We start from the raw sequence: 27,541 nt of genomic DNA, 5'->3' as shown, positions 1-27,541 counted from the left end.
AAAGCACTGCAGACGCCGGCCGCGCCGGCGAAATGAAAAGACGTTCGCTCCTTGGGAGAAAAGCTACGACCAACCTGGACAGCATGTCGCAAAGCAGAGACGAGGTCTGTGACGAGGGGCTGTCTCGTGAAAGCTACGGTTTCTCCAGCGGTCACGTACAGATGTGAGAGGTGGAGTATAAAGAAGGATGAGTGCCGAAGAATTGATGCTTTTGGACTGCGGTGTTGGAGAAGACTCTTGAGAGTCCCTTGGACTGCGAGGAGACCCAACCCGTCCATCCTAGAGGAAATCAGTCCTGAATATTCATTAGAAGGACTGAGGCTGAAGCCGAAACGCCAATCCTCTGGCCACCCGACCCGCAAAACTGACTCACGGGGAAAGACCCTGATGGAAGGCAGGAGGAGACCGGGACGACCCGACAGAAGACGAGAGGCTTGGATGGCATCCCCGACTGGACGGACATGAGTTTGAGCAAGCCTCGCGAGTTGGTGATGGACAGGGAAGCCTGGCTGCTGCAGTGCCCTGAGCGACTGAACTGATCCCGATGCCTCCCGGGCGCCGTGGTCCGCCTCCCAGAGCCCACTCAAGACCAGAACCCTCTTGGAGACACCAGCACCATACGGGAGTCACAGCCAGCCCGGGACCTGGCACGCAGTCGCCAAGCCGCCAGAGACGGGGCTGGCATGAGGGACATGGGAAGGCAGGCGTGTCCGTGGCCACTGGCCCCCACTCCCCGAGGCACATCCCCCTCGCTCACCTTCGGCTGCGGCCACCGCCCCTGCCGCTGCTGGCCCCCGCTGGCGACCACCACAGCTCGCGCCCCTACCCCCGCCCCTATCCCCACCCCGCCCTATCCCACCCCACCTCCTCACCGGCCCCGCCCCCCGCCCCCCCCCCCCCGCCCGACACCAGGAGAACCAGCACAAGCCCAGGAGCTTCACGGCCGCCACCAGGGCCAGCAGCCGCAGCCCCTCAGGAGGGAGGGAGGCGGGGGATGGGAGGCCTCAGGCCGGTCGTGGTGAAAGCGGCGCGAGGTTGCCACTGCGGCCAACGAAGGTTTGCCCCGGGGGACGGCGGAGGTGGCCTGAATCGTGCTTGGGCTGGAGGTGCAGGGTCCCGGGGGCCTCTGGCGCAGTGCTGAGCTGCTAAGTCGCGTCAGTCCTGTCCGACTCTGTGCGACCCCATAGACGGCAGCCCACCAGGCTCCCCGGTCCCCGGGATTCTCCAGGCCAGAACACTGGAGTGGCTTGCCATTTCCTTCTGCAATGCATGCAAGTGAAAAGTGAAAGTGAAGTCGCTCGGTCCTATGGGACGTTTAGCGACCCCATGGTCTGCAGCCTCCCCGGCTCCTCGGTCCATAGGGTTTTCCAGGCAGGAGGACTGGAGTGGGTTGCCATTGCGTAGGCTAAAAGGGTAAAGGTGGGAGGTCGCCGGCGAGGACCCCGGCAGGTGGCAGGCCTCCGGAGAGGAAGAAGAAAGGCTTCCCTGACCGGGAATCGAACCCGGGCCGCGGCGGTGAGAGCGCCGAATCCTAACCACTAGACCACCAGGGAGCGTCGGGGCAAGGCCCTCGCCTGCTCCCGCTGAACCCAGCGCCTCCGTGCCACCCGCCCGCGCCACCTTGCCGCCCACACCCGGCCTTTGCAAGTCCAGCCGCCCGCCGGCCCCGTCAGTCCTCCTGCCTTGGCGTGCCGTCTTGCTTTCAGCCCCCTCAAAACACTGCGCGCGCCGCCGGCTTCTCGCACACACGCCAAAAGCCGCGGGCCAGCGGGCTGGCTCCCCGCTCCCAGCTCTCTCTCCCCCGCCATCGCCCCTGCCGGGAGGGCGGTGCAGCTCAGCAAAAGGTCGGCCCGCTGCGTTGGCCGGGAATCGAACCCGGGTCAACTGCTTGGAAGGCAGCTATGCTCACCACTATACCACCAACGCTACACAGCCCGGGCGGCCGCCGGACGCCGGCCCCGGGCTCGCCCCAGCATACTCTCGCCGTCGCCGCCGCCGCCCCTGCCGCCCCCGCCGCCACCCCTGCCGCCACCGCCTCCGCCTCCGCATCCCTGCCCCGACGCCCCGTCAGCCGGAGGCTCTGCGCCGCCGCCGGCGCCACCAGCAGCCGCGCGGCGCCCCATGCGCGTCAGCGCTACGCCGTTGCCGTGGTCCACCGGCCCGACGGCCTTGCGGCCCTGCGGCCCTTCGCTCCCCGCCGCGGCCCGCGAACGCCTCCGCCCTCACCTCCGGCGGGCAACGCGGGGCACGCAGCTTCCCGCACCCAGCTGGCCAAAGCCCTTCTCCACCGGGCGCTGGGCGCGGCCACTTCCCAAGACGACCTGGGGACACGGGACCCAGCTGCCTGCACGCGTCGCGGCGCTGTGCCGAGCCGCCCGGCGGGGGCGTCGCGAGCCTAGGAGCCCACTGGGGCAGCCAGTGGGTGCGTGGGCGGCCGGGGAGGTCGGGCAAGGCTCTGGTCGGGGTGGCCAAGGAGGCCCTCGCTCGGCCGTGGCGACCGTGCGCCCGGCGACCACAAAGGGCTCGGGCTGGAGGCCCGCACGGGGAGAGGGGGTCGACGGTGGCTAGGCCGCGCACCGCGCCCTGGCGCCTCGCCCAAAGGCGGCGGGACCAGACGAAGGGCCTCTGGGGGCCTGGCGGCAGGACAGAGAGCGACCGGGGCCACCAAAAAGGGTGTGTGGCCTCCCCGTCGGGGAATCGAACCCCGGTCTCCCGCGTGACAGGCGGGGATACTCACCACTATACTAACGAGGACGGCGGCGACCGTCCTCCCGCCCGGCCGCTCACGGGCTCTCGGGCTGCCTGCCGACGCGACCCCTGCCCAGCACGGGCCCCCGGCCACCGCGGGTCCCGACCCAACCGCGCACCCAACCAACCGCCTCGCTCACAGCGGCAGCCCGCCACCCCGACAGGGTCCCGGACCCCCGAGGCACTGGACACTCCCCAGGGCGCGCCGCCTCTTGCCTCCCACGCGGGCATTCCGCCGGGAGAAGGGGGCCCGAGAAGGCAAGCGAGGCTGCGAGGACACGGTGGGCGCACGCCGGCCGGCGTCGGGCCAGGAGAGGCGCGGCTGGGGAGGGGCCGGCCCGCCCACGGCCCGGCTGGGTCCGGGGAGCGACCGGCGGCCGAGCCAGGCGCCTCGGCCGGCCGCCGCGCGCCGGCTCCGTCGACACCCACCCCGGACGGCCGCCTGCCTGCCTGCCTGCCTGCCTGCCTGCCTGCCTGCCTGCGGGGCGCGGCGCGGCGCGCGGCCCGCCAAGGGCGCCGGGGCTCGCGCCGCGTCGGGTCCCAGCCAGGCGAGCGGCCACGCGCCCAGCCAGGCCCGCCGTCAGGATGGCCGAGCGGTCTAAGGCGCTGCGTTCAGGTCGCAGTCTCCCCTGGAGGCGTGGGTTCGAATCCCACTCCTGACAAGCCAGCCTTTTGGCCCGCCGTAAGGACAAACGCGCCCGTCCTCCCCGCGCCACTGCCTTGCTCCACACACGCCCCGCCTCCCGCCACCTGCACCCCCACCCCAGGAACCTTCAGTCCTCCTCAGCGCATCTTTCCTCCCCAGCTGGCTGCAGCTGCAGCTGCTGGTTTTCCTGCCTCCCCGCCTCCCCCTCGCCCACCCTCGCCCACCCTCCCACTCCCACGGCCCCGCCCCGCCCCCGGCCGCACCGAAGCACGCAGCCCCGCGGCGGCTGGCAAGCCCTCCTCGCGTCGCCGGCGCTCCGACTTCTGCCGGGGAACGGCCAACTCGCTCTCGCAGCCTTGCTTCCACGTCCGCCCCCGGCCGCTCTCCCTCCGGCCGGCACCCTGTCCTCCGCACCCGCCCCGCCGGCCCGCCTGCGCTCCCCAGTCACACCGAGGCGGCCGAGCCCCCGCCTTGCCCGCCAGGGGGGTTGCTGCGTGCCCTCGACGCTTCTGCGCCTTGCGGCCTTGGCCGGGCCACACCTGCCTGCCGCCCGCCAGGGACACGTGCCTCCCAGCCTTCCTGCTGGCCAGCGAACACCGGTCTTCCTGCCACCAGTCCGTCCCGGGAAGGGTGCTCCTCTGGGGAGGGAGCAGAAGCCCTGCGTGCCCGTGCAGCCCGCCCACCGGCGCCCGGCCGGCGCCCCCGACCTTCCCGGGGGAAGCCGCTGCCCGGGCCGGAGCCAAGCCCTTCCTGAGCGCGCTCCCTGCCTCAGCCGGCAGTCCCCGAGCCAGGAGCCGCTCTGCCAAAGGGCCCCTCCTCACCAGCACCACCACCCCGTCAGAGCCGGACCTCGGGCGCGCGGTCCGCCAGAGCGCACGAGCCGGGCTCACACGCCTTTGGGTCGGGAAACGGCGGTCGCTGAGAGGAACGTCGGCGCGCGGCAGCAGCGACCACGCAGCGCCTGCGCCTGCACCTGACAGCGATCTCGGCGCCGGGCAGACGGCGTCGGCTCCCGGCCCCCTCGGGCGACACCGACAGGGTCGCGGCGGCCGTGGTCCGCGCAGAAGGCGCGCGACGGGCCGAGTGGGACCCTCCGAGAGCGCCGTGCCCTGTGGTCCTGCACGTGCCCGGATCCTGGCTTTCAGGTCGCCACCCCCCCCCCCTCCCCACTTCCATCCCCACCGTCGTCTCCTGCTCCGATGGAGCAGATAGATGCCGACGGGCGACGGGCGAGCAGTGAGCAGTGAGCAGTGCCGGGCGGATGGCGGTCAGCGCCCCTGGGGCAGCGTCGGGCGGCGTTGGCCATCGGTGCATGGGTGGTTCAGTGGTAGAATTCTCGCCTGCCACGCGGGAGGCCCGGGTTCGATTCCCGGCCCATGCAGCCACAGCGTCCCCTTTTGCTCCCGCAGTGCAGCCCCAGAGCCCAGCTAGGTCTGCCTGCTGAAAGGCGCTCCAGGCAGCGCTCCTGCAACCGCTGGCTGCTACCTTCCGCCCGCTGCCTCTCCCACGCAGACGCCCACCACCCCGCCCCACCGCACCCAGAAGAGGCCCTGCTGCCAAGCCTCCGTGGCCCCAAGCCCTGCGGGCTCAGCCGCCGGTGCGTCCAGGCGCCTTTCTTGTGTTTGCTGGCTTCCTCACCCGGACCCAGCCGGGGGCTCAGGGATTGCACTTGGAAGGAATAGCCCCCGGCTGGCAGCCGCCCGCACCACCTCTTCACCTTTCACAAGGTCCGTCTCCAAGCTCCCTGCCTCACTCTCCCCACACTCCGAGAATCAATCACACTACGTTTGCACAGTCAGGAGCAAGGAAGTTGCCACATCTGGCAAGCATACCTCCCTTTCGCCTGGAGGGTCCCTGGACCAGCGTCTTGCAGGAGGAGTTCCAAAGAAGTCCACCAGCTCCCGTCCCTCGGCAGAAATGGGTCTCCAACAGGGACGGCCTCACCGCCTCAAACACCACCCCAAACACCACCCCATGCCCCTGAAACCCTGTTGCGCGCCTCACCTCAGCATCAGCCCTGCCCCAAGAGCACCACCACCTCAGCCTGCACCCTCACCCTGCCCCTACTTCCCCAAACGCAACCCCCATCCCACCCCCACCCAGCTCCCCACCTCCCTCATTTGCACCCCCCCCCCTCACGCCCAGGTCCTCCCTGAGCCATTCCAAATCCCAGGTTGTCCAGGAACCTGCCTTTGCATTTGGCGCACTGGCCTGCCTCCCCCACCCCCTACCCCAGGCCAGGGCCTGCTCCTCTTTCTGCTTCTTCCAACACGAGGAAAACTGCTTTACAGTCCTGGGTTAGTCTCAGGTGCTCGGCAAAGTGATTCAGTCCCCTGTTCTTTTCCAGGTGATTTTCCAGTGTAGGTTAAGGCGAGACACGAATACAGTTCTCATTCTACAGAGGAAAGCTGTGTTGCTCATCGACTGTAAGTACAGTATTTCCTATCTCTTGATCCGACTCCAACTTCGTCCCTCCCCTGCCTTTCCCCTTGGCTAGCCCTATGCACGTTTTCTCCGTCTCAAGGTCGGTTTCCCCTTTGCACACAGATTCACTGGTATTCGTTGTTCGAGTCCACAGAGCTTTGTCCCTCTCCACCCGACTCACTTCAGGCAGTGGACCTTTCTGTGGGTCCGTCCGGCGTTGCGGCCCATGGCGATGGCCGCTGCTACTTGATGGCTGCGTCATATTCCACGGTACGTATTTGCCTCACCTTCTCGTGCCGGCCACGGGCCGACGGGCATGTGAGCGTTTCCCACGTCTCGGCTAGGGCACCGAGGGCTGGGATGACCCTGGGGGATGCCCGCCTCTCTTCCCATTGGGCGTGTTGTCTTTTCCCGATGAGTAGCCGGGATTGGGTCTGCTGGATCATCATGTGAGCTCTCCTTTGTCCTACTGTTGGACCGATCCTCGACTGATTGACTTCCCCGGAGTGGCAGTTGTTGTTCTGGAAGTGTACAACTACAGTCTGGTGCCCGTGTCCGCTGTACAGCGTTGTGATTCCCTCCTGTGCAGGTGGGATGAGGGTTTCAGATCGGTTTCCGTTACAGGTGAACAGGATACGGGATCTCATTCCCTGTAGTATCCCGTGTCTCCTTGTTGCTCCTCTCCTTTCTACGCAGTACTGGTACGGTACATCCGTGGAGCCCGGCTCCTCATCCATCCCTCCGTCCGTGACTCTGCCCTTGGGAAGCCCGAGGCTGCCTCCCTGAATCTGAGAGTCTGTCGCTGGTTGCCACAGGGGTGAATTTGTACAACACTTAAGATTCCACCCATCTGTGACCCTGTCTGTTTGACTTCCCTCACCAAGGGTAATATTGCGCAGCTCCAGCTTCCGCTGTTGCTGCCAGTGACACTATTGGACTCGCGTGGACGGCTCAGTGCCATCCCATTCTCTCCCTTTCTCTGGCATGGCACCTACGCGGGTGAGCCGTTGGGGATGGGCACTAGGGTTTCCTCCACGTCTCGGCTATGGCAAACAGTGCTGCTATGACCGTGGGGTTTGCATGTGTCTTTCCGAATGAAGAGTTGCGGCTCTCACGGGTATGTACCCAGGGTGGGACTGGGACAGCGCCCCTGTTTCCCGCCGACTTTCTTGCCTGTTGATTTCGTTTCTTCTGCAAAGCCGACTCCAGTGTCGGAGTCACGGTTGTTGCTCAAGTACAGTGCATTTCCAATATTGTGCTCGTTTCCGATGGACCGCAAAGTGCTTCTGTTTCCCGTGTACAGATTTTGGATTTCATGTATGTTTTCAGATTCTTGTCCACTCGAGGGGATTCCAGGGTACTGACGCTTATTCCCTGTGTTGAACTGGATCACCTTGGCGCTTCTCCCTTTATCCAGGGTCCTGCGAATCTGTTCGTCCCAGCTGCACACGCATCCCTCCAGCGCTGCCTTTCCGCTGGCGTTCCCCTAAGGTGGTTTTCTGCGTGAGTGGGTTTCTCCTCGGCAAATAGCTCCGTTTTGTATTCTTTCACACGTTCCACATGCCTTTGTCCAACGGGGTCTGACGTGCTTCACCAAGTGTAAGAGTCTCTAGGTCCATCATTGCTTGTGACAAGTGGCAACACTTGACTTCTTTCTTTATGACTGAGTGATGGTTCCATGCTACATCTGTGCCACCTCTTCTCGGGCCCGCCACATGTGGATGGGCGCTGGGGTTTGCTCCGTGTCTTGGCCATGGCAAACAGTGTCGCCGTGTCCGTGGCGCTGTGGGCACCCTCAGACCTCCCCGAGGTTTGCCCTCTGCGGGTGTGTACCCTGGAGGGAGGGCTGTGCTCGGTCACGTGGGAGCTCTCCTTGGTCCTCGTGAAATCTCAGCCACCCGAGCTCCCAACCACCACCCCCCATCCCACCCTGAGCCCCCAGCCATGTCACACCCGAGACTGGACACTTGCTCCTGATGAGTGGTGACTTTGGTCTCTGGGGCGGTACGGCGGGCCCACCCATCTCGGACCAGGTGTGGCCCCCGTCTGGCACCCCGTTTCTGTCGTTGGCTTGCCTGCGTCCTCAGCCCACCGCTGAGCCTGAGCAGCCTGCGGCACCGCGCACCAGTGTGGCTCGCCCGCTCACCCGCCACCCCGGCCAAATGGAGTGCTCCCCCACCATCTTCCTCATGCCACAGCCCCATCACTGTCACGGCCTGCCCTCTGCCTTTCCCTCCAGACTCCAGGCTCGGCCCCATCCCCCCCCCGCCCCCCCGCCACCATGGCCCGGGAGCTCGGGCCACCCCTCACAGGTCCTGCCCTGGCCTGGACTGCCCTGCCCTGAGGTTCACCAGTGCGGGCCTCCCTCCGGCTCCGCGGACCCACCCCGACCCCACGCCCACCCCTACCTCCCGCAGATCCATCCCAGCCTCTCACATGCGCCTGGCAGGGCTTTGCCACCTCGCCCATGCTCCTGCAGAGCGCCTGCTGGAGCGGCCTGCCGATCTTTCGGCCAGGTTCCCTCGAGCCCCACCCATCCCCTCTTGCTGGCCCTCCAGGAAGACTCCACCCAAGCACCCCTGGGCCTGCCTGCCAGCCTCTCGGCTCGCCGCCGCCCCCTCTCCCTGCGATCGCTCTGCCCAGGTCCCTGATCCACGTGGGGCGCCCACCAGCCATGGCCCCAAGCACCTTCGTCCCATACTCTCCCCCCACGCACGCTGATGCCCACGGCCCCGGCAGGGGCCTCAAGGAAACCTCCTTTGGCCACGGCAAGCACACATCGGGCCACGGGGGCTCCTTTCCCACAGGGGACTCGGCGCCATCCCACCCGAGTGTGCCGCCCTCGCCGCACTTTGGTGCCCTTGGTCGGCCGGCCACTTCCCCTCCGAAGGACACAGTCCTTGAACGGACGTGGAATGAAACCCTTTGGGGAAAGACGACCTCGAGATTGGCCCAAGGGGAGACTGTGCTGGGCGATTCCCCTCGGGGAGAGTTCCTAGGGGAAGACAATGACGGGTTGGCGAGAGGGATGGAGTGGATCCTGGATAGCCAGTTGGATGAGAATGGGAAACTCGTAGATGTCATAACTAGGGGAGGGGTGCGGGGAACAGGGCGCTGTGCGTGTGCCTGTGTGTGTGTGTGTGGGTGTGTGGGTGTGTGTGTGTGGGGGGGTGGGTGGGTGTGGGTGTGGGCGCGCCCCAGTGCCCACCTTTGGTTACGAGTGGGGGAGGGAGGCCTGGGGAAATCTTGCCTCAGTCCGGTAGGATTGAGAGCTGTGGTCAGGCAAGGGAAACACCCTGATGGTCGGGTTGTCCTCCCTGGCAGGCATCCCTGCCTCGAGCGCATCTGCCGCCTCCAGGCTGGTGGGCTAGCTTTGCCCAGCCGGGCCGGCCCGCCCCGCCCGGATCTGCGAGCTCTCTCACTTCCACTAAGCGGTGGTGGGATTCGAGGCACAGGTCCACATCCGTCTTCACCCCTTTGCCTCGGGGACAGCGAAGAAGAACTAAAGAGCCCCTTGAGGAAAGTGAAAGAGGAGAGTGAAAACGTTGGCTTCAAACTCAACATTCAGACAACTAAGATCATGGCATCCCGTCCCATCACTTCATGGCAAATAGACGGGGAAAGAACGGAAAGCGGGAAAGACTTCATTTGGGGGGGCTGCCCCAAAGCACTGCAGACGCCGGCCGCGCCGGCGAAATGAAAAGACGTTCGCTCCTTGGGAGAAAAGCTACGACCAACCTGGACAGCATGTCGCAAAGCAGAGACGAGGTCTGTGACGAGGGGCTGTCTCGTGAAAGCTACGGTTTCTCCAGCGGTCACGTACAGATGTGAGAGGTGGAGTATAAAGAAGGATGAGTGCCGAAGAATTGATGCTTTTGGACTGCGGTGTTGGAGAAGACTCTTGAGAGTCCCTTGGACTGCGAGGAGACCCAACCCGTCCATCCTAGAGGAAATCAGTCCTGAATATTCATTAGAAGGACTGAGGCTGAAGCCGAAACGCCAATCCTCTGGCCACCCGACCCGCAAAACTGACTCACGGGGAAAGACCCTGATGGAAGGCAGGAGGAGACCGGGACGACCCGACAGAAGACGAGAGGCTTGGATGGCATCCCCGACTGGACGGACATGAGTTTGAGCAAGCCTCGCGAGTTGGTGATGGACAGGGAAGCCTGGCTGCTGCAGTGCCCTGAGCGACTGAACTGATCCCGATGCCTCCCGGGCGCCGTGGTCCGCCTCCCAGAGCCCACTCAAGACCAGAACCCTCTTGGAGACACCAGCACCATACGGGAGTCACAGCCAGCCCGGGACCTGGCACGCAGTCGCCAAGCCGCCCAGAGACGGGGCTGGCATGAGGGACATGGGAAGGCAGGCGTGTCCGTGGCCACTGGCCCCCACTCCCCGAGGCACATCCCCCTCGCTCACCTTCGGCTGCGGCCACCGCCCCTGCCGCTGCTGGCCCCCGCTGGCGACCACCACAGCTCGCGCCCCTACCCCCGCCCCTATCCCCACCCCGCCCTATCCCACCCCACCTCCTCACCGGCCCCGCCCCCCGCCCCCCCCCCCCCCCCCGCCCGACACCAGGAGAACCAGCACAAGCCCAGGAGCTTCACGGCCGCCACCAGGGCCAGCAGCCGCAGCCCCTCAGGAGGGAGGGAGGCGGGGGATGGGAGGCCTCAGGCCGGTCGTGGTGAAAGCGGCGCGAGGTTGCCACTGCGGCCAACGAAGGTTTGCCCCGGGGGACGGCGGAGGTGGCCTGAATCGTGCTTGGGCTGGAGGTGCAGGGTCCCGGGGGCCTCTGGCGCAGTGCTGAGCTGCTAAGTCGCGTCAGTCCTGTCCGACTCTGTGCGACCCCATAGACGGCAGCCCACCAGGCTCCCCGGTCCCCGGGATTCTCCAGGCCAGAACACTGGAGTGGCTTGCCATTTCCTTCTGCAATGCATGCAAGTGAAAAGTGAAAGTGAAGTCGCTCGGTCCTATGGGACGTTTAGCGACCCCATGGTCTGCAGCCTCCCCGGCTCCTCGGTCCATAGGGTTTTCCAGGCAGGAGGACTGGAGTGGGTTGCCATTGCGTAGGCTAAAAGGGTAAAGGTGGGAGGGTCGCCGGCGAGGACCCCGGCAGGTGGCAGGCCTCCGGAGAGGAAGAAGAAAGGCTTCCCTGACCGGGAATCGAACCCGGGCCGCGGCGGTGAGAGCGCCGAATCCTAACCACTAGACCACCAGGGAGCGTCGGGGCAAGGCCCTCGCCTGCTCCCGCTGAACCCAGCGCCTCCGTGCCACCCGCCCGCGCCACCTTGCCGCCCACACCCGGCCTTTGCAAGTCCAGCCGCCCGCCGGCCCCGTCAGTCCTCCTGCCTTGGCGTGCCGTCTTGCTTTCAGCCCCCTCAAAACACTGCGCGCGCCGCCGGCTTCTCGCACACACGCCAAAAGCCGCGGGCCAGCGGGCTGGCTCCCCGCTCCCAGCTCTCTCTCCCCCGCCATCGCCCCTGCCGGGAGGGCGGTGCAGCTCAGCAAAAGGTCGGCCCGCTGCGTTGGCCGGGAATCGAACCCGGGTCAACTGCTTGGAAGGCAGCTATGCTCACCACTATACCACCAACGCTACACAGCCCGGGCGGCCGCCGGACGCCGGCCCCGGGCTCGCCCCAGCATACTCTCGCCGTCGCCGCCGCCGCCCCTGCCGCCCCCGCCGCCACCCCTGCCGCCACCGCCTCCGCCTCCGCATCCCTGCCCCGACGCCCCGTCAGCCGGAGGCTCTGCGCCGCCGCCGGCGCCACCAGCAGCCGCGCGGCGCCCCATGCGCGTCAGCGCTACGCCGTTGCCGTGGTCCACCGGCCCGACGGCCTTGCGGCCCTGCGGCCCTTCGCTCCCCGCCGCGGCCCGCGAACGCCTCCGCCCTCACCTCCGGCGGGCAACGCGGGGCACGCAGCTTCCCGCACCCAGCTGGCCAAAGCCCTTCTCCACCGGGCGCTGGGCGCGGCCACTTCCCAAGACGACCTGGGGACACGGGACCCAGCTGCCTGCACGCGTCGCGGCGCTGTGCCGAGCCGCCCGGCGGGGGCGTCGCGAGCCTAGGAGCCCACTGGGGCAGCCAGTGGGTGCGTGGGCGGCCGGGGAGGTCGGGCAAGGCTCTGGTCGGGGTGGCCAAGGAGGCCCTCGCTCGGCCGTGGCGACCGTGCGCCCGGCGACCACAAAGGGCTCGGGCTGGAGGCCCGCACGGGGAGAGGGGGTCGACGGTGGCTAGGCCGCGCACCGCGCCCTGGCGCCTCGCCCAAAGGCGGCGGGACCAGACGAAGGGCCTCTGGGGGCCTGGCGGCAGGACAGAGAGCGACCGGGGCCACCAAAAAGGGTGTGTGGCCTCCCCGTCGGGGAATCGAACCCCGGTCTCCCGCGTGACAGGCGGGGATACTCACCACTATACTAACGAGGACGGCGGCGACCGTCCTCCCGCCCGGCCGCTCACGGGCTCTCGGGCTGCCTGCCGACGCGACCCCTGCCCAGCACGGGCCCCCGGCCACCGCGGGTCCCGACCCAACCGCGCACCCAACCAACCGCCTCGCTCACAGCGGCAGCCCGCCACCCCGACAGGGTCCCGGACCCCCGAGGCACTGGACACTCCCCAGGGCGCGCCGCCTCTTGCCTCCCACGCGGGCATTCCGCCGGGAGAAGGGGGCCCGAGAAGGCAAGCGAGGCTGCGAGGACACGGTGGGCGCACGCCGGCCGGCGTCGGGCCAGGAGAGGCGCGGCTGGGGAGGGGCCGGCCCGCCCACGGCCCGGCTGGGTCCGGGGAGCGACCGGCGGCCGAGCCAGGCGCCTCGGCCGGCCGCCGCGCGCCGGCTCCGTCGACACCCACCCCGGACGGCCGCCTGCCTGCCTGCCTGCCTGCCTGCCTGCCTGCCTGCCTGCGGGGCGCGGCGCGGCGCGCGGCCCGCCAAGGGCGCCGGGGCTCGCGCCGCGTCGGGTCCCAGCCAGGCGAGCGGCCACGCGCCCAGCCAGGCCCGCCGTCAGGATGGCCGAGCGGTCTAAGGCGCTGCGTTCAGGTCGCAGTCTCCCCTGGAGGCGTGGGTTCGAATCCCACTCCTGACAAGCCAGCCTTTTGGCCCGCCGTAAGGACAAACGCGCCCGTCCTCCCCGCGCCACTGCCTTGCTCCACACACGCCCCGCCTCCCGCCACCTGCACCCCCACCCCAGGAACCTTCAGTCCTCCTCAGCGCATCTTTCCTCCCCAGCTGGCTGCAGCTGCAGCTGCTGGTTTTCCTGCCTCCCCGCCTCCCCCTCGCCCACCCTCGCCCACCCTCCCACTCCCACGGCCCCGCCCCGCCCCCGGCCGCACCGAAGCACGCAGCCCCGCGGCGGCTGGCAAGCCCTCCTCGCGTCGCCGGCGCTCCGACTTCTGCCGGGGAACGGCCAACTCGCTCTCGCAGCCTTGCTTCCACGTCCGCCCCCGGCCGCTCTCCCTCCGGCCGGCACCCTGTCCTCCGCACCCGCCCCGCCGGCCCGCCTGCGCTCCCCAGTCACACCGAGGCGGCCGAGCCCCCGCCTTGCCCGCCAGGGGGGTTGCTGCGTGCCCTCGACGCTTCTGCGCCTTGCGGCCTTGGCCGGGCCACACCTGCCTGCCGCCCGCCAGGGACACGTGCCTCCCAGCCTTCCTGCTGGCCAGCGAACACCGGTCTTCCTGCCACCAGTCCGTCCCGGGAAGGGTGCTCCTCTGGGGAGGGAGCAGAAGCCCTGCGTGCCCGTGCAGCCCGCCCACCGGCGCCCGGCCGGCGCCCCCGACCTTCCCGGGGGAAGCCGCTGCCCGGGCCGGAGCCAAGCCCTTCCTGAGCGCGCTCCCTGCCTCAGCCGGCAGTCCCCGAGCCAGGAGCCGCTCTGCCAAAGGGCCCCTCCTCACCAGCACCACCACCCCGTCAGAGCCGGACCTCGGGCGCGCGGTCCGCCAGAGCGCACGAGCCGGGCTCACACGCCTTTGGGTCGGGAAACGGCGGTCGCTGAGAGGAACGTCGGCGCGCGGCAGCAGCGACCACGCAGCGCCTGCGCCTGCACCTGACAGCGATCTCGGCGCCGGGCAGACGGCGTCGGCTCCCGGCCCCCTCGGGCGACACCGACAGGGTCGCGGCGGCCGTGGTCCGCGCAGAAGGCGCGCGACGGGCCGAGTGGGACCCTCCGAGAGCGCCGTGCCCTGTGGTCCTGCACGTGCCCGGATCCTGGCTTTCAGGTCGCCACCCCCCCCCCCCTCCCCACTTCCATCCCCACCGTCGTCTCCTGCTCCGATGGAGCAGATAGATGCCGACGGGCGACGGGCGAGCAGTGAGCAGTGAGCAGTGCCGGGCGGATGGCGGTCAGCGCCCCTGGGGCAGCGTCGGGCGGCGTTGGCCATCGGTGCATGGGTGGTTCAGTGGTAGAATTCTCGCCTGCCACGCGGGAGGCCCGGGTTCGATTCCCGGCCCATGCAGCCACAGCGTCCCCTTTTGCTCCCGCAGTGCAGCCCCAGAGCCCAGCTAGGTCTGCCTGCTGAAAGGCGCTCCAGGCAGCGCTCCTGCAACCGCTGGCTGCTACCTTCCGCCCGCTGCCTCTCCCACGCAGACGCCCACCACCCCGCCCCACCGCACCCAGAAGAGGCCCTGCTGCCAAGCCTCCGTGGCCCCAAGCCCTGCGGGCTCAGCCGCCGGTGCGTCCAGGCGCCTTTCTTGTGTTTGCTGGCTTCCTCACCCGGACCCAGCCGGGGGCTCAGGGATTGCACTTGGAAGGAATAGCCCCCGGCTGGCAGCCGCCCGCACCACCTCTTCACCTTTCACAAGGTCCGTCTCCAAGCTCCCTGCCTCACTCTCCCCACACTCCGAGAATCAATCACACTACGTTTGCACAGTCAGGAGCAAGGAAGTTGCCACATCTGGCAAGCATACCTCCCTTTCGCCTGGAGGGTCCCTGGACCAGCGTCTTGCAGGAGGAGTTCCAAAGAAGTCCACCAGCTCCCGTCCCTCGGCAGAAATGGGTCTCCAACAGGGACGGCCTCACCACCTCAAACACCACCCCATGCCCCTGAAACCCTGTTGCGCGCCTCACCTCAGCATCAGCCCTGCCCCAAGAGCACCACCACCTCAGCCTGCACCCTCACCCTGCCCCTACTTCCCCAAACGCAACCCCCATCCCACCCCCACCCAGCTCCCCACCTCCCTCATTTGCACCCCCCCCCCCTCACGCCCAGGTCCTCCCTGAGCCATTCCAAATCCCAGGTTGTCCAGGAACCTGCCTTTGCATTTGGCGCACTGGCCTGCCTCCCCCCACCCCCTACCCCAGGCCAGGGCCTGCTCCTCTTTCTGCTTCTTCCAACACGAGGAAAACTGCTTTACAGTCCTGGGTTAGTCTCAGGTGCTCGGCAAAGTGATTCAGTCCCCTGTTCTTTTCCAGGTGATTTTCCAGTGTAGGTTAAGGCGAGACACGAATACAGTTCTCATTCTACAGAGGAAAGCTGTGTTGCTCATCGACTGTAAGTACAGTATTTCCTATCTCTTGATCCGACTCCAACTTCGTCCCTCCCCTGCCTTTCCCCTTGGCTAGCCCTATGCACGTTTTCTCCGTCTCAAGGTCGGTTTCCCCTTTGCACACAGATTCACTGGTATTCGTTGTTCGAGTCCACAGAGCTTTGTCCCTCTCCACCCGACTCACTTCAGGCAGTGGACCTTTCTGTGGGTCCGTCCGGCGTTGCGGCCCATGGCGATGGCCGCTGCTACTTGATGGCTGCGTCATATTCCACGGTACGTATTTGCCTCACCTTCTCGTGCCGGCCACGGGACGACGGGCATGTGAGCGTTTCCCACGTCTCGGCTAGGGCACCGAGGGCTGGGATGACCCTGGGGGATGCCCGCCTCTCTTCCCATTGGGCGTGTTGTCTTTTCCCGATGAGTAGCCGGGATTGGGTCTGCTGGATCATCGTGTGAGCTCTCCTTTGTCCTACTGTTGGACCGATCCTCGACTGATTGACTTCCCCGGAGTGGCAGTTGTTGTTCTGGAAGTGTACAACTACAGTCTGGTGCCCGTGTCCGCTGTACAGCGTTGTGATTCCCTCCTGTGCAGGTGGGATGAGGGTTTCAGATCGGTTTCCGTTACAGGTGAACAGGATACGGGATCTCATTCCCTGTAGTATCCCGTGTCTCCTTGTTGCTCCTCTCCTTTCTACGCAGTACTGGTACGGTACATCCGTGGAGCCCGGCTCCTCATCCATCCCTCCGTCCGTGACTCTGCCCTTGGGAAGCCCGAGGCTGCCTCCCTGAATCTGAGAGTCTGTCGCTGGTTGCCACAGGGGTGAATTTGTACAACACTTAAGATTCCACCCATCTGTGACCCTGTCTGTTTGACTTCCCTCACCAAGGGTAATATTGCGCAGCTCCAGCTTCCGCTGTTGCTGCCAGTGACACTATTGGACTCGCGTGGACGGCTCAGTGCCATCCCATTCTCTCCCTTTCTCTGGCATGGCACCTACGCGGGTGAGCCGTTGGGGATGGGCACTAGGGTTTCCTCCACGTCTCGGCTATGGCAAACAGTGCTGCTATGACCGTGGGGTTTGCATGTGTCTTTCCGAATGAAGAGTTGCGGCTCTCACGGGTATGTACCCAGGGTGGGACTGGGACAGCGCCCCTGTTTCCCGCCGACTTTCTTGCCTGTTGATTTCGTTTCTTCTGCAAAGCCGACTCCAGTGTCGGAGTCACGGTTGTTGCTCAAGTACAGTGCATTTCCAATATTGTGCTCGTTTCCGATGGACCGCAAAGTGCTTCTGTTTCCCGTGTACAGATTTTGGATTTCATGTATGTTTTCAGATTCTTGTCCACTCGAGGGGATTCCAGGGTACTGACGCTTATTCCCTGTGTTGAACTGGATCACCTTGGCGCTTCTCCCTTTATCCAGGGTCCTGCGAATCTGTTCGTCCCAGCTGCACACGCATCCCTCCAGCGCTGCCTTTCCGCTGGCGTTCCCCTAAGGTGGTTTTCTGCGTGAGTGGGTTTCTCCTCGGCAAATAGCTCCGTTTTGTATTCTTTCACACGTTCCACATGCCTTTGTCCAACGGGGTCTGACGTGCTTCACCAAGTGTAAGAGTCTCTAGGTCCATCATTGCTTGTGACAAGTGGCAACACTTGACTTCTTTCTTTATGACTGAGTGATGGTTCCATGCTACATCTGTGCCACCTCTTCTCGGGCCCGCCACATGTGGATGGGCGCTGGGGTTTGCTCCGTGTCTTGGCCATGGCAAACAGTGTCGCCGTGTCCGTGGCGCTGTGGGCACCCTCAGACCTCCCCGAGGTTTGCCCTCTGCGGGTGTGTACCCTGGAGGGAGGGCTGTGCTCGGTCACGTGGGAGCTCTCCTTGGTCCTCGTGAAATCTCAGCCACCCGAGCTCCCAACCACCACCCCCCATCCCACCCTGAGCCCCCAGCCATGTCACACCCGAGACTGGACACTTGCTCCTGATGAGTGGTGACTTTGGTCTCTGGGGCGGTACGGCGGGCCCACCCATCTCGGACCAGGTGTGGCCCCCGTCTGGCACCCCGTTTCTGTCGTTGGCTTGCCTGCGTCCTCAGCCCACCGCTGAGCCTGAGCAGCCTGCGGCACCGCGCACCAGTGTGGCTCGCCCGCTCACCCGCCACCCCGGCCAAATGGAGTGCTCCCCCACCATCTTCCTCATGCCACAGCCCCATCACTGTCACGGCCTGCCCTCTGCCTTTCCCTCCAGACTCCAGGCACGGCCCCATCCCCCCCCCCCGCCCCCCCGCCACCATGGCCCGGGAGCTCGGGCCACCCCTCACAGGTCCTGCCCTGGCCTGGACTGCCCTGCCCTGAGGTTCACCAGTGCGGGCCTCCCTCCGGCTCCGCGGACCCACCCCGACCCCACGCCCACCCCTACCTCCCGCAGATCCATCCCAGCCTCTCACATGCGCCTGGCAGGGCTTTGCCACCTCGCCCATGCTCCTGCAGAGCGCCTGCTGGAGCGGCCTGCCGATCTTTCGGCCAGGTTCCCTCGAGCCCCACCCATCCCCTCTTGCTGGCCCTCCAGGAAGACTCCACCCAAGCACCCCTGGGCCTGCCTGCCAGCCTCTCGGCTCGCCGCCGCCCCCTCTCCCTGCGATCGCTCTGCCCAGGTCCCTGATCCACGTGGGGCGCCCACCAGCCATGGCCCCAAGCACCTTCGTCCCATACTCTCCCCCACGCACGCTGATGCCCACGGCCCCGGCAGGGGCCTCAAGGAAACCTCCTTTGGCCACGGCAAGCACACATCGGGCCACGGGGGCTCCTTTCCCACAGGGGACTCGGCGCCATCCCACCCGAGTGTGCCGCCCTCGCCGCACTTTGGTGCCCTTGGTCGGCCGGCCACTTCCCCTCCGAAGGACACAGTCCTTGAACGGACGTGGAATGAAACCCTTTGGGGAAAGACGACCTCGAGATTGGCCCAAGGGGAGACTGTGCTGGGCGATTCCCCTCGGGGAGAGTTCCTAGGGGAAGACAATGACGGGTTGGCGAGAGGGATGGAGTGGATCCTGGATAGCCAGTTGGATGAGAATGGGAAACTCGTAGATGTCATAACTAGGGGAGGGGTGCGGGGAACAGGGCGCTGTGCGTGTGCCTGTGTGTGTGTGTGGGGTGTGTGGGTGTGTGTGTGGGGGGGGGTGGGTGGGTGTGGGTGTGGGCGCGCCCCAGTGCCCACCTTTGGTTACGAGTGGGGGAGGGAGGCCTGGGGAAATCTTGCCTCAGTCCGGTAGGATTGAGAGCTGTGGTCAGGCAAGGGAAACACCCTGATGGTCGGGTTGTCCTCCCTGGCAGGCATCCCTGCCTCGAGCGCATCTGCCGCCTCCAGGCTGGTGGGCTAGCTTTGCCCAGCCGGGCCGGCCCGCCCCGCCCGGATCTGCGAGCTCTCTCACTTCCACTAAGCGGTGGTGGGATTCGAGGCACAGGTCCACATCCGTCTTCACCCCTTTGCCTCGGGGACAGCGAAGAAGAACTAAAGAGCCCCTTGAGGAAAGTGAAAGAGGAGAGTGAAAACGTTGGCTTCAAACTCAACATTCAGACAACTAAGATCATGGCATCCCGTCCCATCACTTCATGGCAAATAGACGGGGAAAGAACGGAAAGCGGGAAAGACTTCATTTGGGGGGGCTGCCCCAAAGCACTGCAGACGCCGGCCGCGCCGGCGAAATGAAAAGACGTTCGCTCCTTGGGAGAAAAGCTACGACCAACCTGGACAGCATGTCGCAAAGCAGAGACGAGGTCTGTGACGAGGGGCTGTCTCGTGAAAGCTACGGTTTCTCCAGCGGTCACGTACAGATGTGAGAGGTGGAGTATAAAGAAGGATGAGTGCCGAAGAATTGATGCTTTTGGACTGCGGTGTTGGAGAAGACTCTTGAGAGTCCCTTGGACTGCGAGGAGACCCAACCCGTCCATCCTAGAGGAAATCAGTCCTGAATATTCATTAGAAGGACTGAGGCTGAAGCCGAAACGCCAATCCTCTGGCCACCCGACCCGCAAAACTGACTCACGGGGAAAGACCCTGATGGAAGGCAGGAGGAGACCGGGACGACCCGACAGAAGACGAGAGGCTTGGATGGCATCCCCGACTGGACAGACATGAGTTTGAGCAAGCCTCGCGAGTTGGTGATGGACAGGGAAGCCTGGCTGCTGCAGTGCCCTGAGCGACTGAACTGATCCCGATGCCTCCCGGGCGCCGTGGTCCGCCTCCCAGAGCCCACTCAAGACCAGAACCCTCTTGGAGACACCAGCACCATACGGGAGTCACAGCCAGCCCGGGACCTGGCACGCAGTCGCCAAGACGCCCAGAGACGGGGCTGGCATGAGGGACATGGGAAGGCAGGCGTGTCCGTGGCCACTGGCCCCCACTCCCCGAGGCACATCCCCCTCGCTCACCTTCGGCTGCGGCCACCGCCCCTGCCGCTGCTGGCCCCCGCTGGCGACCACCACAGCTCGCGCCCCTACCCCCGCCCCTATCCCCACCCCGCCCTATCCCACCCCACCTCCTCACCGGCCCCGCCCCCCGCCCCCCCCCCCCCCCCCCCCCGCCCGACACCAGGAGAACCAGCACAAGCCCAGGAGCTTCACGGCCGCCACCAGGGCCAGCAGCCGCAGCCCCTCAGGAGGGAGGGAGGCGGGGGATGGGAGGCCTCAGGCCGGTCGTGGTGAAAGCGGCGCGAGGTTGCCACTGCGGCCAACGAAGGTTTGCCCCGGGGGACGGCGGAGGTGGCCTGAATCGTGCTTGGGCTGGAGGTGCAGGGTCCCGGGGGCCTCTGGCGCAGTGCTGAGCTGCTAAGTCGCGTCAGTCCTGTCCGACTCTGTGCGACCCCATAGACGGCAGCCCACCAGGCTCCCCGGTCCCCGGGATTCTCCAGGCCAGAACACTGGAGTGGCTTGCCATTTCCTTCTGCAATGCATGCAAGTGAAAAGTGAAAGTGAAGTCGCTCGGTCCTATGGGACGTTTAGCGACCCCATGGTCTGCAGCCTCCCCGGCTCCTCGGTCCATAGGGTTTTCCAGGCAGGAGGACTGGAGTGGGTTGCCATTGCGTAGGCTAAAAGGGTAAAGGTGGGAGGGTCGCCGGCGAGGACCCCGGCAGGTGGCAGGCCTCCGGAGAGGAAGAAGAAAGGCTTCCCCTGACCGGGAATCGAACCCGGGCCGCGGCGGTGAGAGCGCCGAATCCTAACCACTAGACCACCAGGGAGCGTCGGGGCAAGGCCCTCGCCTGCTCCCGCTGAACCCAGCGCCTCCGTGCCACCCGCCCGCGCCACCTTGCCGCCCACACCCGGCCTTTGCAAGTCCAGCCGCCCGCCGGCCCCGTCAGTCCTCCTGCCTTGGCGTGCCGTCTTGCTTTCAGCCCCCTCAAAACACTGCGCGCGCCGCCGGCTTCTCGCACACACGCCAAAAGCCGCGGGCCAGCGGGCTGGCTCCCCGCTCCCAGCTCTCTCTCCCCCGCCATCGCCCCTGCCGGGAGGGCGGTGCAGCTCAGCAAAAGGTCGGCCCGCTGCGTTGGCCGGGAATCGAACCCGGGTCAACTGCTTGGAAGGCAGCTATGCTCACCACTATACCACCAACGCTACACAGCCCGGGCGGCCGCCGGACGCCGGCCCCGGGCTCGCCCCAGCATACTCTCGCCGTCGCCGCCGCCGCCCCTGCCGCCCCCGCCGCCACCCCTGCCGCCACCGCCTCCGCCTCCGCATCCCTGCCCCGACGCCCCGTCAGCCGGAGGCTCTGCGCCGCCGCCGGCGCCACCAGCAGCCGCGCGGCGCCCCATGCGCGTCAGCGCTACGCCGTTGCCGTGGTCCACCGGCCCGACGGCCTTGCGGCCCTGCGGCCCTTCGCTCCCCGCCGCGGCCCGCGAACGCCTCCGCCCTCACCTCCGGCGGGCAACGCGGGGCACGCAGCTTCCCGCACCCAGCTGGCCAAAGCCCTTCTCCACCGGGCGCTGGGCGCGGCCACTTCCCAAGACGACCTGGGGACACGGGACCCAGCTGCCTGCACGCGTCGCGGCGCTGTGCCGAGCCGCCCGGCGGGGGCGTCGCGAGCCTAGGAGCCCACTGGGGCAGCCAGTGGGTGCGTGGGCGGCCGGGGAGGTCGGGCAAGGCTCTGGTCGGGGTGGCCAAGGAGGCCCTCGCTCGGCCGTGGCGACCGTGCGCCCGGCGACCACAAAGGGCTCGGGCTGGAGGCCCGCACGGGGAGAGGGGGTCGACGGTGGCTAGGCCGCGCACCGCGCCCTGGCGCCTCGCCCAAAGGCGGCGGGACCAGACGAAGGGCCTCTGGGGGCCTGGCGGCAGGACAGAGAGCGACCGGGGCCACCAAAAAGGGTGTGTGGCCTCCCCGTCGGGGAATCGAACCCCGGTCTCCCGCGTGACAGGCGGGGATACTCACCACTCATACTAACGAGGACGGCGGCGACCGTCCTACCGCCCGGCCGCTCTCGGGCTGCCTGCCGACGCGACCCCCACCAGCACCGGGCCCCTCGGCCACCGCGGGTCCTGACCCAACCGGTACCTAACCAACCGCCTCGCTCACAGCGGCAGCCCGCCACCCCGACAGGGCCCTGGACCCCCGGGGCACTGACACTCCCCAGGGCGCGCGCCGCCCTTCCGCTCCCACGCGGCATTCCGCCGGGAGAAGGGGCCCGAGAAGGCAAGCGGAGTGGGGGCTGCGAGGACACGCGGGCGCCGCGTCGGCCGGCGCCGGGCCAGAAAGGCGCGGCTGGGGAGGGGCCGGCCCGCCCACGCCCGGCTGGGTCCGGGGAGCGACCGGCGGCCGAGCCAGGCGCCTCGGCCGGCCGCCGCGCGCCGGCTCCGTCGACACTCCACCCCGGACGGCCGCCCGCCCGCCCGCCCGCCGCTCTGCCCGCCGCCGGCGCCGCGCGCGCGGCCCGCCAAGGGCGCCGGGGCTCGCGCTGCGTCGGGTCCCAGCCAGGCGAGTGGCCACGCGCCCAGCCAGGCCCGCCGTCAGGATGGCCGGAGCGGTCTAAGGCGCTGCGTTCAGGTCGCAGTCTCCCCTGGAGGCGTGGGTTCGAATCCCACTCCTGACAAGCCAGCCTTTGGCCCGCCGGACAACGCCTCGTCCTCCCCGCGCCACTGCCTTGCTCCACACACGCCCTGCCTCCCGCCACCTGCACCCCACCCCAGGAACCTTCAGTCCTCCTCAGCGCATCTTTCTCTCAGCTTGCTGCAGCTGCAGCTGCTGGTTTTCCTGCCTCCCCGCTTCCCTCTGCCCACCCTCGCCCACCCTCCCACTCCCACGGCCACGTCACCCCGCCGCACCGAAGCACGGCAGTGCCTCCCGCGGCGGCTGGCAAGCTCCTCTCTCGCGTCGCCGGCGCTCCGACTTCTGCCGGGGAACGGCCAACTCGCTCTCGCAGCCTTGCTTCCACGTCCGCCCCTGGCCGCTCTCCCACCGGCCGGCACTTGCCCGTCCTCCGCACCCGCCCCGCCGGCCCGCCTGCGCTCCCCAGTCACACCGAGGCGGCCGAGCCCCCAGCCTTGCCCGCCAGGGGGGTTGCTGCGTGCCCTCGACGCTTCTGCGCCTTGCGGGGCCTTGGCCGGGCCACACCTGCCTGCCGCCCGCCAGGGACACGTGCCTCCCAGCCTTCCTGCTGGCCAGCGAACACCGGTCTTCCTGGCACCAGTCCGTCCCGGGAAGGGTGCTCCTCTGGGGAGGGAGCAGAAGCCCTACGTGCCCGTGCAGCTCTGCCCACCGGCGGCCGGCCGGCGCCCCCGACCTTCCCGGGGGAACGGCTGCCCGGGCCGGAGCCAAGCCCTTCCAGAGCGCGCTCCCTGCCTCAGCCGGCAGTCCCCGAGCCAGGAGCCGCTCTCTGCCAAATGGCCCTCCTCACCAGCACCACCACCCCGTCAGAGCCGGACTCCGGCAGCAGCGCCCGCCAGAGCGCACGAGCCGGGCTCACACGCCTTTGGGTCGGGACCCGGCGGTCGCTGAGAGGAACGCCGGCGCGCGGCCGCAGCGACCACGCAGCGCCTGCGCCTGCACCTGACAGGGATCTCGGCGCCGGGCAGGAGGCCGGCTCCCGGCCCCCTCGCGACACCGACAGGGTCGCGGCGGCCGTGGTCGGCGCAGGCGTGCGACGCCGAGGGGACCCTCCGAGAGCGCTGCGCCCTGTGGTCCTGCACGTGCCCGGATCCTGGCTTTCAGGTCGCCCCTCTCCCCGCTCCCCACCGTCGTCTCCTGCTCCGATGGAGATAGATGCCGACGGGCGACGGGCGAGCAGTGAGAGCAGCCGGGCGGGTGGGCGGCCAGCGCCCCTGGGGCAGCGTCGGCGGCGTTGGCCATCGGTGCATGGGTGGTTCAGTGGTAGAATTCTCGCCTGCCACGCGGGAGGCTCCGGGGCCCGATTCCCGGCCCATGCAGCCGCAGCGCCCCCTTTGGTCCTGCAGTGCAGCCCCAGAGCCCAGCCACCGCGCCGGCTGAAAGACGCTCCAGGCAGCGCTCCTGCAACCGCTGGCTGCTACCTGCCGCCCGCTGCCTCTCCCACGCAGACGCCTGCCCACCCCACCCCACCCCCACCCCACCCAGAAAAGGCCCCTGCTGCCAAGCCTCCGTGGCCCCAAGCCCTGCGGGCTCAGCCGCCCGTGCGTCCAGGCGCTCTTTCTGTGTTTGCCCGCTCCTCACCTGACCAGCCAGGGGCCACAGGGATTGCACTCAGGTTAGAATAGGCCCACGGCTGGCAGCCGCCCGCACCACCTCTTCACCTTTCACAACGTCCGTCTCCAAGCTCCCCGCCTCACTCTCCCCACACTCCGAGAATCAATCACACTACGTTTTGCACAGTCAGGAGCAAGGAAGTTGCCACATCTGGCAAGCATACCTCCCTTTGTGCCTGAGGGTCCCTGGACCAGCGTCTTGCAGGGAGGAGCCAGCAGTCCACCAGCTCCCGTCCCTCGGCAGAAATGGGTCTCCAACAGGGACGGCCTCACCGCCTCAAACACCACCCCATGCCCCTGAAACCCTGTTGCGCGCCCACCAGCATCAGCCCTGCCCCCAAGAGCACCACCACCTCAGCCTGCACCCTCACCGTGCCCCTACTTCCCCAAACGCAACCCCCATCCCACCCCCACCTCGGCTCCCACCTCCCCCATTTGCACACCCCCCACCACGCCCAGGTCCTCCCTGAGCCATTCCAAATCCCAGGCTGTCCAGGAACCTGCTCTTGCATTTGGCGCACTGGCCTGCCTCCCCCCACCCCCTACCCCAGGCCAGGGCCTGCTCCTCTTTCTGCTTCTTCCAACACGAGGAGAACTGCTTTACAGTCCTGGGTTAGTCTCAGGTGCTCGGCAAAGTGATTCAGTCCCCTGTTCTTTTCCAGGTGATTTTCCAGTGTAGGTTAAGGCGAGACACGAATACAGTTCTCATGCTACAGAGGAAAGCTCTGTTGCTCATCGACTGTAAGTACAGTATTTCCTATCTCTTGATCCGACTCCAACTTCGTCCCTCCCCTGCCTTTCCCCTTGGCTAGCCCTATGCACGTTTTCTCCGTCTCAAGGTCGGTTTCCCCTTTGCACACAGATTCACTGGTATTCGTTGTTCGAGTCCACAGAGCTTTGTCCCTCTCCACCCGACTCACTTCAGGCAGTGGACCCTTCTGTGGGTCCGTCCGGCGTTGGGGCCCATGGCGATGGCCGCTCCTACTTGATGGCTGCGTCATATTCCACGGTACGTATCTGCCTCACCTTCTCGTGCCGGCCACGGGCCGACGGGCACGTGAGGGTTTCCCACGTCTCGGCTACGGCACCGAGGGCTGCGATGACCCTGGGGGATGCCCGCCTCTCTTCCCATTGGGCGTGTTGTCTTTTCCCGATGAGTAGCCGGGATTGGGTCTGCTGGATCATCATGTGAGCTCTTCTTTGTCCTACTGGTGGACCGATCCTCGACTGATTGACTTCCCCGGAGTGGCAGTTGTTGTTCTGGAAGTGTACAACTACAGCCTGGTGCCCGTGTCCGCTGTACAGCGTTGTGATTCCCTCCTGTGCAGGTGGGATGAGGGTTTCAGATCGGTTTCCGTTACAGGTGAACAGGATACGGGATCTCATTCCCTGTAGTATTCCGTGTCTCCTTGTTGCTCCTCTCCTTTCTACGCAGTACTGGTACGGTACATCCGTTGAGCCCGGCTCCTCATCCATCCCTCCGTCCGTGACTCTGCCCTTGGGAAGCCCGAGGCTGCTTTCCCGAGTCTGAGAGTCTGTCGCTGGTTGCCACAGGGGTGAATTTGTACAACACTTAAGATTCCACCCATCTGTGACCCTGCCTGTTTGACTTCCCTCACCAAGGGTAATATTGCGCAGCTCCAGCTTCCGCTGTTGCTGCCAGTGACACTAATGCACTCGCGTGGACGGCTCAGTGCCATCCCATTCTCTCCCTGTCTCTGGTATGGCACCTACGCGGGTGAGCCGTTGGGGATGGGCACTAGGGTTTCCTCCACGTCTCGGCTATGGCAAGCAGTGCTGCTATGACCGTGGGGTTTGCATGTGTCTTTCCGAATGAAGAGTTGCGGCTCTCACGGGTATGTACCCAGGGTGGGATTGGGACAGCTCGTCTGTTCCCGGCCGACTTACTTGCCTGTTGATTTCGTTTCTTCTGCAAAGCCGATTCCATTGTCGGAGTCACGGTTGTTGCTGAAGCACAGTGGGTTTCCAATATTGTGCTCGTTTCCGATGGACCGCAAAGTGATTCTGTTTCCCGTGTTGTACACGGGATTTTGGATTTCATGTATGTTTTCAGATTCTTGTCCACTCGAGGGGATTCCAGGGTACTGACGCTTATTCCCTGTGTTGAACTGGATCACCTTGGCGCTTCTCCCTTTATCCAGGGTCCTGCGTATCTGTTCGTCCCAGCTGCACACGCATCCCTCCAGCGCTGCCTTTCCGCTGGCGTTCCCCTAAGGTGGTTTTCTGCGTGAGTGGGTTTCTCCTCGGCAAATAGCTCCGTTTTGTATTCTTTCACACGTTCCACATGCCTTTGTCCAACGCGGTCTGACGTGCTTCACCAAGTGTAAGAGTCTCTAGGTCCATCATTGCTTGTGACAAGTGGCAACACTTGACTTATTTCTTTATGACTGAGTGATGGTTCCATGCTACATCTGTGCCACCTCTTCTCGGGCCCGCCACGTGTGGATGGGCGCTGGGGTTTGCTCCGTGTCTTGGCCATGGCAAACAGTGTCGCCGTGTCCGTGGCGGTGTGGGCACCCTCAGACCTCCCCGAGGTTTGCCCTCTGCGGGTGTGTACCCTGGAGGGACGGTTGTGCTCGGTCACATGGGAGCTCTCCTTGGTCCTTGTGAAATCTCAGCCACCCGAGCGGCCAACCACCACTCCCCATCCCACCGTGTGCCCCCAGCCATGTCACACCCGAGACTGGACATTTGCTCCTGATGAGTGGTGACTTTGGTCTCTGGGGCGGTAAGGGGGGCCCACCCATCTCGGACCAGGTCTGGCCCCCATCTGGGACCCCGTTTCTGTCGTTGGCTTGCCTGCGTCCTCAGCCCACCGCTGAGCCTGAGCAGCCTGCAGCACCGCGCACCAGTGTGGCTCGCCCGCTCACCCGCCACCCCGCCCAAATGAATGGAGTGCTCCCCCACCATCTTCCTCATGCCACAGCCCCATCACTGTCACGGCCTGCCCTCTGCCTTTCCCTCCAACTCCAGGCTCGGACCCATCCGCCCCCGCCCCGGCCCCGCCACCAACGCCCTGGAGCTCGGGCCACCCCTCCCACGTCCTGCCCTGGCCTGGCCTGGCCTGCCCTGCCCTGAGGTTCACCAGTGCGGGCCTCCCTCCGGCTCCGCGGACCCACCCCGACCCTACGCCCACCCCTACCTCCCACAGATCCATCCCAGCCTCTCACATGCGCCTGGCAGGGCTTTGCCACCTCGCCCATGCTCCTGCAGAGGGCCTGCTCGAGCGGCCTGCCGATCTTTCGGCCAGGTTCCCTCGAGCCCCACCCATCCCCTCATGCTGGCCCTCCAGGAAGACTCCACCCAAGCACCCCTGGGCCTGCCTGCCAGCCCCTCAGCTCGCCGCCGCCCCCTCTCCCTGCGATGATCGCTCTGCCCAGGTCCCTGATCCACGTGGGGCGCCCACCAGCCATGGCCCCAAGCACCTTCGTCCCATACTCTCCCCCACGCACGCTGATGCCCACGGCCCCGGCAGGGGCCTCAAGGAAACCTCCTTTGGCCACGGCAAGCACACGTCGGGCCACGG

The 27,541-nt window shown here is 66.5% G+C and overlaps 15 non-coding genes across 15 annotated transcripts; 6 read left to right on the top strand and 9 right to left on the bottom strand.

The window, feature by feature from the left end:
- Window positions 1-1,481: 1,481 nt before the first annotated feature.
- TRNAE-CUC (transfer RNA glutamic acid (anticodon CUC)) lies at window positions 1,482-1,553 on the bottom strand. The gene has a single exon. It is a non-coding gene; the product is annotated as a tRNA-Glu (tRNA).
- Window positions 1,554-1,854: 301 nt separating this feature from the next.
- Window positions 1,855-1,926, bottom strand: TRNAG-UCC (transfer RNA glycine (anticodon UCC)). Its single transcript has one exon. It is a non-coding gene; the product is annotated as a tRNA-Gly (tRNA).
- A 756-nt stretch (window positions 1,927-2,682) lies between these two features.
- On the bottom strand, window positions 2,683-2,754 carry TRNAD-GUC (transfer RNA aspartic acid (anticodon GUC)). The gene has a single exon. It is a non-coding gene; the product is annotated as a tRNA-Asp (tRNA).
- Window positions 2,755-3,327: 573 nt separating this feature from the next.
- Window positions 3,328-3,410, top strand: TRNAL-CAG (transfer RNA leucine (anticodon CAG)). The gene has a single exon. It is a non-coding gene; the product is annotated as a tRNA-Leu (tRNA).
- A 1,294-nt stretch (window positions 3,411-4,704) lies between these two features.
- Window positions 4,705-4,775, top strand: TRNAG-GCC (transfer RNA glycine (anticodon GCC)). Its single transcript has one exon. It is a non-coding gene; the product is annotated as a tRNA-Gly (tRNA).
- Window positions 4,776-10,969: 6,194 nt separating this feature from the next.
- TRNAE-CUC (transfer RNA glutamic acid (anticodon CUC)) lies at window positions 10,970-11,041 on the bottom strand. Its single transcript has one exon. It is a non-coding gene; the product is annotated as a tRNA-Glu (tRNA).
- Window positions 11,042-11,342: 301 nt separating this feature from the next.
- On the bottom strand, window positions 11,343-11,414 carry TRNAG-UCC (transfer RNA glycine (anticodon UCC)). The gene has a single exon. It is a non-coding gene; the product is annotated as a tRNA-Gly (tRNA).
- A 756-nt stretch (window positions 11,415-12,170) lies between these two features.
- TRNAD-GUC (transfer RNA aspartic acid (anticodon GUC)) lies at window positions 12,171-12,242 on the bottom strand. Its single transcript has one exon. It is a non-coding gene; the product is annotated as a tRNA-Asp (tRNA).
- Window positions 12,243-12,815: 573 nt separating this feature from the next.
- Window positions 12,816-12,898, top strand: TRNAL-CAG (transfer RNA leucine (anticodon CAG)). The gene has a single exon. It is a non-coding gene; the product is annotated as a tRNA-Leu (tRNA).
- A 1,295-nt stretch (window positions 12,899-14,193) lies between these two features.
- TRNAG-GCC (transfer RNA glycine (anticodon GCC)) lies at window positions 14,194-14,264 on the top strand. The gene has a single exon. It is a non-coding gene; the product is annotated as a tRNA-Gly (tRNA).
- A 6,188-nt stretch (window positions 14,265-20,452) lies between these two features.
- Window positions 20,453-20,525, bottom strand: TRNAE-CUC (transfer RNA glutamic acid (anticodon CUC)). The gene has a single exon. It is a non-coding gene; the product is annotated as a tRNA-Glu (tRNA).
- Window positions 20,526-20,826: 301 nt separating this feature from the next.
- On the bottom strand, window positions 20,827-20,898 carry TRNAG-UCC (transfer RNA glycine (anticodon UCC)). Its single transcript has one exon. It is a non-coding gene; the product is annotated as a tRNA-Gly (tRNA).
- Window positions 20,899-21,654: 756 nt separating this feature from the next.
- Window positions 21,655-21,727, bottom strand: TRNAD-GUC (transfer RNA aspartic acid (anticodon GUC)). The gene has a single exon. It is a non-coding gene; the product is annotated as a tRNA-Asp (tRNA).
- A 556-nt stretch (window positions 21,728-22,283) lies between these two features.
- TRNAL-CAG (transfer RNA leucine (anticodon CAG)) lies at window positions 22,284-22,367 on the top strand. Its single transcript has one exon. It is a non-coding gene; the product is annotated as a tRNA-Leu (tRNA).
- A 1,260-nt stretch (window positions 22,368-23,627) lies between these two features.
- Window positions 23,628-23,700, top strand: TRNAG-GCC (transfer RNA glycine (anticodon GCC)). The gene has a single exon. It is a non-coding gene; the product is annotated as a tRNA-Gly (tRNA).
- The last annotated feature ends 3,841 nt before the right edge of the window (window positions 23,701-27,541 follow it).

This window comes from Bos grunniens, chromosome 3, assembly GCF_055505025.1.
Source record: "Bos grunniens cultivar Pamir isolate PY7600 chromosome 3, Bosgru_T2T1.0, whole genome shotgun sequence".
Taxonomy (NCBI): Eukaryota; Metazoa; Chordata; class Mammalia; order Artiodactyla; family Bovidae; genus Bos; species Bos grunniens.
The sequence above is the reverse complement of the archived record's forward strand: the minus strand, read 5'-3'. Positions and strand labels throughout refer to the sequence as shown.